Below are 7,808 nucleotides of genomic sequence, written 5' to 3'. Positions count from 1 at the left end.
CTTCCTCCAATCCTGATGCCACGTTTTTCTTCATATACCCAGCTTCTCAGATTATTTGCTCCATATACAGGTTGAATAAGTATGGTAATTCAAATTTTAAACCATTCAGTGTTCCCATGTTTTGTTCAAACAACTGCTTCTTGCTCCAGGTACAGATTCCTCATGAGCACAATTAAGTGTTCCGGAATACTCATACTTAACAATATGGTCCATAGCTTGTCATGATGCACACAATCAAAAGCCTTTGTGTAGTCTGTAAAGCATTAGTAAACATCTTTCTGATATTCTCTGCTTTCAGCCAATATCCATCGAACATCAGCATCATTGCTTTTCTGACTCCAGATCTCTGCACATTTGTTGTAATATTTGACTTTATCTTCTCGAGCTGATCTTTGAAATTTTCTGTTCAACCTTTGGACCTCCTCATTTCTTCCATTTGCTTTAGCATCTGTACACTGGAGAGCATGTTTCAGTGTCTCTTCTGACATCCATTTTGACCTTTTCCTTCTTTCTTGTCTTCTTAATGACTTTTTGTTTTCTACCTGTATGATGTTCTTGATGTCATCCCACAATTCTTCTGGTCTTCAGTCTTTAGTGTTTAATGTATCAAATCTGATCTTCAGATGATCCCTAAATTCAGGTGGGATATACTCAAGGCCATATTTTGCCTCTCATGGACTGTAGGCACCACTTATTTTGGGAGCCCACAGCATTGGTGGCCAGACAGAGGAGGGTGCCACCATTCATGAGTCCCCAGCATGAATAACTGAGTAAAGGGATGAATGCTGCCAGTTTGTGAAGTCCCTGGCTCAGGTGTCATGGTGGTGGTGAGTACTGCCAGACAATGATCAGGTACCAACAGGGAAGCTAGGTGAGGGGGGCTGAGAGACACTGCAGCTCTGTGGGCCTGTAGCATGTTGCAGGGGCTAAGGTAGTATGGTGGGTGAAGTATGTGTGTTGAACTTTCTCAGGGCAGGAACCACTCCTGCCTGGTTCTGGACGTGGGTGATCACTCCTGCCTGGCCTTCAGCTGGGAACACTGCTTGTTTTGTCTCAGTATGGCTGTGCTGTGCAGTTTTGGCTGGCAGGGCAGCAGTGATTATAGCTTGCGGTGTCATTTGGCTCTCAGCCCAATTCTTCCACCTTGCTTTTGATATTCAGGATTCCAAAGCTGTTATCTAAATATATCTTATGCACTTGTTTTCTAGGATCTTTGTCATAAGGGGCACTTTATGAAGCTTCTGACTACACTGCATTTTGGCTCTCGGGAATGGGTTGTCTTTGATATGGGAAGGAAGCAGTATTGGTGTAGGGTGTGTCCTGTGGCATTCTCCTTTGAGATCTAAAAGACCAGGTTAAGCAAAGAAACAAGCAAGTAGAGATGGGGAAGAACCACATGAAACCTCCAAGGAACCAAGAAACAGCTGAATGACCACAGTGACCTTCCCCCAGAGTCAACACAGAGAGAGAGCCTTCCGCTAGAACTAACACCCTGACTTCAGATTTCTAGCCTCCTGAGAAGCACTGGACCGCAAGTCATTTTGAACCGTAAGGTCAGTGGTTCAAACTCATTAGCGACTCCTTGGAAACCCTGTACAGGGTCATTATGAGTCAGAACCAACTTGATGGCACTTAACAACAACAAACTATTTAAGAGTCCTGGTGTAATGCTGTAGGATAAGCACTGAACTTCTAACCACAAGGTTAGCAGTTCAAACCCACCATTTGCTCCTTGGAAATCCTCTGCAGGGTTGCTAAGGCTCAGAAGGGACTCAACAGCAGAAAACAGCAAAAATTCTTTGTTAAAGCCACCAATATTTCTGTTAGATCAGCATTAAATAACTAAGACAGGGGGTAATCGGAAAGTCTCTCAAAAGGCCCAGGCCTCACTCACCAGCTGTACTCAGCAATCTCCCTGAATGTGGCTGAGGACAAGGAGAAACGGCTCTCCAGGTCTGCTTCACTAGTGGTGCCTTACTGCCCCCTCTCCCTTTTTACAGCAGTTGGTCCTTTTACACTGACTCTTTACCTTCTCCCGAAGTTCTCTGAGTTTCCTTAGTCTTCTAACCCAGCATCTATGTATCTAACAATGTTTTCTTTCCTTTTGTTTTAGGAAGCTTGATGTAGAGAGAGGCGTGAGTTCTAAAATTTAATGACCACTTAACTATTTTCTCAAGTGAAGATTCTGTCTGGTTTCTACAAAGTCACATGCCCAAACCATATGACCTGTGTGGGTGTGTATATGTGTGTGTTACCACCCAAATAAGCCAAAATGAATTAACAGTGATCTCATACTTAGATCTCTTGAGACACTATGGAAAAACTTTTATGAGGAAGCATAGGAACAATATTTTTATTTTGAACTAGACAGTTGTATAAATGTGTGAAAATGGGTGCATCTTACATAACATTAATTGAATGTGCAGAACCCTGAAGCATGCCTCCTTGATGCTTATTTAGCACTTTAATGCCTCCCTTTACACATCTGCAAATTATAGACTCATGGGAGTCAATGCTGGGATTAGTGTTGTAGAACAGTTCCTATTATCTTCGGGGAGGCGCCTTCCATTGTGACCCTTTCCTCTCCTTTCTTTGTAAGAAACCAGGAAGCAAAATGGAAAATCCTCTGGTAAGATCATTTTAAAGGTACAAACTTAAATAGTTGTTACAGAAGTCAGTTCTCACAGCAATGTTAGCCCGCCTGTGTAGTTCATGTGTGCTATTATTGTTTAGCATAATAGCATACAAATGGTATCCTGAGAGTGTGTCATTATTCCAGTGCAGAAATAACATCTTCTGCTCTCACTTATGGCTCTTCAGGTTGTAAGTAACAGAGACCCACTTGCAGTAACTCAAGACACAAATTTATCTAAGGGTCATATGGTAATCCAAGGACAGGGGTCACTTTACAGTTGGTGTTTATAGACACTGGGATTGAGAAATGGAACACAAGATTGTTTTCTGCATTTCTTTGCAACTGTAATTACCAAGTCATGGTCTCTCTGCCTCCTTGCGCCCACTCCATTTCCCCATCTCCGTAGGCTGCCCTGCTCTGCTGTAGCTTGGTGATGGCCATGATGGGCCCTCCTTCAGTCCTTCCTAGATTGTAGTCCCTCTCAGCGTGTCGTTTTGGCTTCTTCCCTGCCTGATTATCCTGAGTGTCTTAATTCTAAATTCCCCTAAAATGAATTCAGTTAGCTCATCTTTTGCCCATGACCACAAGTTTTAGGGTTGTGGATAACCTATAATAGATTGGTTGTACTTCTATGTTCTGGCTCTCCTTCCCCACTTTCCCAGTTTGCTTTGGCTTGAAAGGTGAGGGGAGGGTCTACTGCTTAAAAAATCTTGGTGGTTCCCACTCAGTACAGGTTTTAGATAGAAAGACAGTGTATTGTGTCCAAGGCATTATGACATACAATGGGAATTTATAGATCAGAAACTATAGGACTGCGGTGGTGGTGGTTGGTGCTAATGTGCCATAGAGTAGGTTCCGACTCATGGCAACCCTGTGTTGTGTTTCCGAGGCTGTAAATCTTGACAGGAGCAGAAAGCCTCATCTTTCTCCTGAGGAATGGCTGGTAGTTTCGAACTGCTAACCGTGAGATTAGTAGCCCAACTCGTAACTACTGCGCTACCAAAGCTCCTATAGGACTATAGACTTTACTATTACTATTTCCAGAGTTTTTAACTGGCTGGTATATGTGAGTGTACTTTGGGATATGTGAGTCTACTCTGAATCGCTGAAAGGTTTCAAGGATCATAATGTAATTTTTAATTGCAGCATTGACACAGTGTAATTTATAGTGATGTTTAAAAAATCTCATTCGTGTTTTTTTTTAGCATTCATACTGGATCTTTGAGTTGGCTGCTTCTGTCTTGTCTCCACCATCCTCCACATTTCATATTTATACAGTGCTTTTTCTTAACAATTCTATCAAAATCTCATGTTACTGGGCAAAGTAACACCATGAGGAATACCACATTTAGTGGGGTATTGCTCAGTTATCTGATGAATGTGAATAGGAACGCAGTGTTTAAGCATAAAGATGTTAGTTAGCATTTGCTGATATAAGTAAGGTGGCCTTGGAAGTGCTCGGCCAGCTTTGTGCTGTCATGTCACTAGGTGGAGATGTAGCATTGTTTGGCGGTGTAGCTGAAGGAAAAAGAGCGAGGCTCGGGATTTTTATTTTTTCCTTTAAAAAAAGTGTTGTACAGATATTTGATGAGGCTTATTATTACCTAGAAAAAACTTGTATATTTAGTATAATTTAAAATTTTTACTGTCTTGTTTAGGGTTTAAATTCAGTCCTAATTTACTCTCTGCTTCCACATTGATCAATTCTTTTCCCTCCTCTTACTGTCATTTTCCTTTTTACTGCCCCTCATCGAATCATCTAGGGCCTTAGTGTGGCGCTGTAGGATAAGCAGTGGACTGCTAATTGCAGGGTTGGCAGTTCAAATCCACCAGCAGCTCCTCAGAACTCCTATACAGGGTCACTATGGGTCAGAATCCACTCAATGGCACTTAACAACAATTAAATCATCTGGTCAAAGAGTCATTCTAATATCCCTATCTGTGCTTCTATTTTATAGTGACTTAATTCTGACAGTTTAATAAAATAATGAGAATTTTTACTCTGAGGTCAGACAACATATAAAATTTTAATTTGGTAATATTGTAAGGTTAACAAGCCAATACTTAAAGTCTGAATATAATCTAATCTTATCTTTGTATTAGTTTAGCTTGATAATGCCAAATATTAACACATTTAAATTTTATAGAATTTAAATTTTCCCTTTTTTCTTCCCTTCCTTTCCTCCTTCACTTGCCTCTTGAATCTTAAGTGTTTACTTTCATGCATAGTATTAATGTAAGGAACATGAAAGAAACACAAGGCTGTCTGCAAAGAACTGATACCAACTTGAGAAAATTGCAAATGTATCCATCCAGCTTTTAATAGTAATCTGATGCCTGATCTATAGAGAGTGCAAAGGTGAAACTTAAAAAATCTTCCTTTGGAAAACTGTCTGGCAATTCTTCAGTTAAACATATAGAGTTACCATATGACCCAGCAGTTCCACTCTATTTCCCAAGAGAAATGAAAATATGTGTTCATACAAAAACTTGTACATGAATATTCATAGCAGCTATCATTATTCATAATAGCCAAAGAGTAGAAACAACCCAAATGTTCATCGGCTAATCAATGGATAAACAAAATGCAGCTTATCTGTATAAGAGACTATTATTCAATGATTAAAGGAAATGAAGTACTGATGCATGCTACAATATAAATGAACCTCAAAAATATTACACAGATATTATAAGAAGCCTGACTCAAAAAGCCACACATTCAATGATTCCATTTATATGAAATGCCCAGAACTGGAAATCTGTATACACATAGTAGATCCGTGGTTGCCAAGAACTAGAAGTGGGGGTTGGTGGGTAATGATTGTTAATGTGCATGGGACTTCTTTTTGAAGTGCTGAAAATGTAAAATTGATTGTGGTGGTGAAGTTTGCCCAGTGGTTCCATGGATCTGACTCTTGCTTCAACAGTGTTTGGACAAAGCAGATGCCAGGACTCCCCACCTCCAGCCTTGGACCACCCTCTAACCTCCTCTCCAGGTCCAACCATTAGGACCATCGTCTTGGCCACCCCCTGTTACCAGGACCAACTAAATACTCTACTTAGTGGTTAGCTCCAAATCCTTGATCAACCATGAGCTCTCAGATCTATAGAGTTATTCTGCTGAGGTGAAGACTGTGTCAACCTGCATCTTTGGGCCTCTTTGCACATACCTCTTTCCGGGTTTCTGTTTCGATCGCAGCAGTGTAGCCTTGGAAGGAACACTTCTTCTGCAAGCTGGCGAGCGAGAAGCCCAGGAGTCTCTTGAAGCTGCAAACCCAGCACTGCAACTGTGTCCTCTTCCAGGACTTGCAGACGCTTCCCCTAAGATGAGTGGGATAGAACCTTGGACTCCATGGAAGCTTCCCTGCTCCTGGAGAAGAACCTGAACCAGTCCCTTCTGGATCTGTACACACAGACCCCCCACCTCGATGACTTTCTGGAGAAACATTTTCTCTATGAGGAGACCAACCTCCACAGGCTGGCCAGCTCCCAAGTGGGGCTAGGCAGTATCTCTTCAAGAGGGTTCACCCTGTAACATTGCGTGCCCAGCAACCTGTGAAGGCCTCTGCCTCCCCTTGCCGTCCTCAGACCTTCTGCGTGCACCCCTCCCTCCAGCCTCAGAGGCAGCATTGACACCATCCTGGACCCCCCTCTCCCAAACCATGGGCCAAATGGGAACAACAAGGCTTCCTTTTACAGAAAAAACATTTACTGTGGTGATGGATGTTCAACTCTGCAAATATACTAAAAACCTTGACTTGTACACTTTATATAATTCATGTGGATTATATCTCTCCAAAGGTGTGGCGCTGTGGGTTAATGCGCCAGAATGCAAAACCATTTGAACTGCAAGGTTGTTGGTTTAATCTCACCAGTGGCTCCTTGGAAACCCTAGAAAGGGTCGCTATGGGTCTGAACTGACTCGACAGCGCTTAACAACAAAGGTGTTTTTTAAATGTTAATTATCAAAAGGTTTTAAATTTCTCAAACCAAGGAATATTTAATGATCATCTTCACAGGCACAGCGTTGCTCCTTGTACTTTGATAAATAATAGCCCCAACCCATCACCTTTCCGTGACTGCGAAACCACTGAGAATCTTGGCCCAGCCGAGATGACACATGACACACCACAGCCAGCACTACTCCCCCCTTGCACCCTGGGATTCACTGCTGCCACATGTACAGCATTAATTTCCAAATCTCTTGGAAATAGTCGGATAGTAGTTTTTTACTATGAAATGTGAAATGTCAGATAACAAGATAGTCAGCAAGTGAGAAGTAGATACAATGTTTTCTATAATAACTTGTGTTATATATAATAATGTGTGGCTCATGGAAACTCATTCACTCAGCAAATATTTACTGATAATTAGTTTACAGATAATTCTGGCAAATCCTAAGACTTGGCATTTTTTAAAAAATTATTTTAAAAATTACAACAAATACCTTTTTTGCTATTATTTAGTAGTTTCCAGGTGTTCAGAAATAGTCTTGAGTTCATAGATTTTTCATGAAAAAAAATTTTTTGGAGTATTTAAAACTAAATGTACACTTGACATTGTTAAGTTGTTATGCGTCGTCAAGTTGGTTTTGACTTACAGTGACTCTGTATAGGGTTTCCAAATAGCGACTAGTGAGTTTGAACCACTGTCCTTGTGGTAAGTAGTCCAGTGCTTACCCTAAAGTGCTACCTCAGGACTACAAACTTGTCATAGAGTTAGCTGTATGCATGTTAAGGAGCTCTGATGATGCAGTGAATTGAGCATTGGGCTACTAACGGAAAGGTCAACAATTCAAACCATAAAGAGCAGTTCTACTCACCGTACAGGGCCTCTGGGAGGCAGCAATGACATGGTGACAGTGGGTTTAACTTGGGTATATTGTTATCAATCCAGGATTTTAATATTGAGACAGTATTGTGGTCATTAAAAATTCAGAGTAAGGAAAAATTTGGTGTAGTCATAGTAATTCTATTAAAGTCCCCCTCCCCCCCCCAAAAAAAAAAGGTTTTAATTTTAAGGTCTTAATTTAGAAGTGGTCTTTCTGTGTTTCCTCTATTAAACTGTTTTATATATGATAAGTACATGTTTGTGCACAGCGATTGAGTGTTTGGCTGCTAATCAAAAGGTTGGTGATTTGAGTTCACGTGATGGCCCACAGGAGAAAGATGAG

The 7,808-nt window shown here is 41.1% G+C and overlaps 1 protein-coding gene across 2 annotated transcripts in view; it reads left to right on the top strand.

Annotated features, from left to right (window-relative positions):
- The window catches only part of PDK3 (pyruvate dehydrogenase kinase, isozyme 3), a 94,234-nt gene that overhangs the window by 69,069 nt on the left and 17,357 nt on the right, over positions 1-7,808 (top strand). The gene's annotated exons all lie outside the window — the stretch shown is intronic.

Source organism: Chrysochloris asiatica, unplaced genomic scaffold, assembly GCF_000296735.1.
Source record: "Chrysochloris asiatica unplaced genomic scaffold, ChrAsi1.0 scaffold00018, whole genome shotgun sequence".
NCBI lineage: Eukaryota > Metazoa > Chordata > Mammalia > Afrosoricida > Chrysochloridae > Chrysochloris > Chrysochloris asiatica.
Note: the sequence above shows the minus strand (reverse complement) of the source record. Positions and strands in the feature narration are given on the sequence as shown.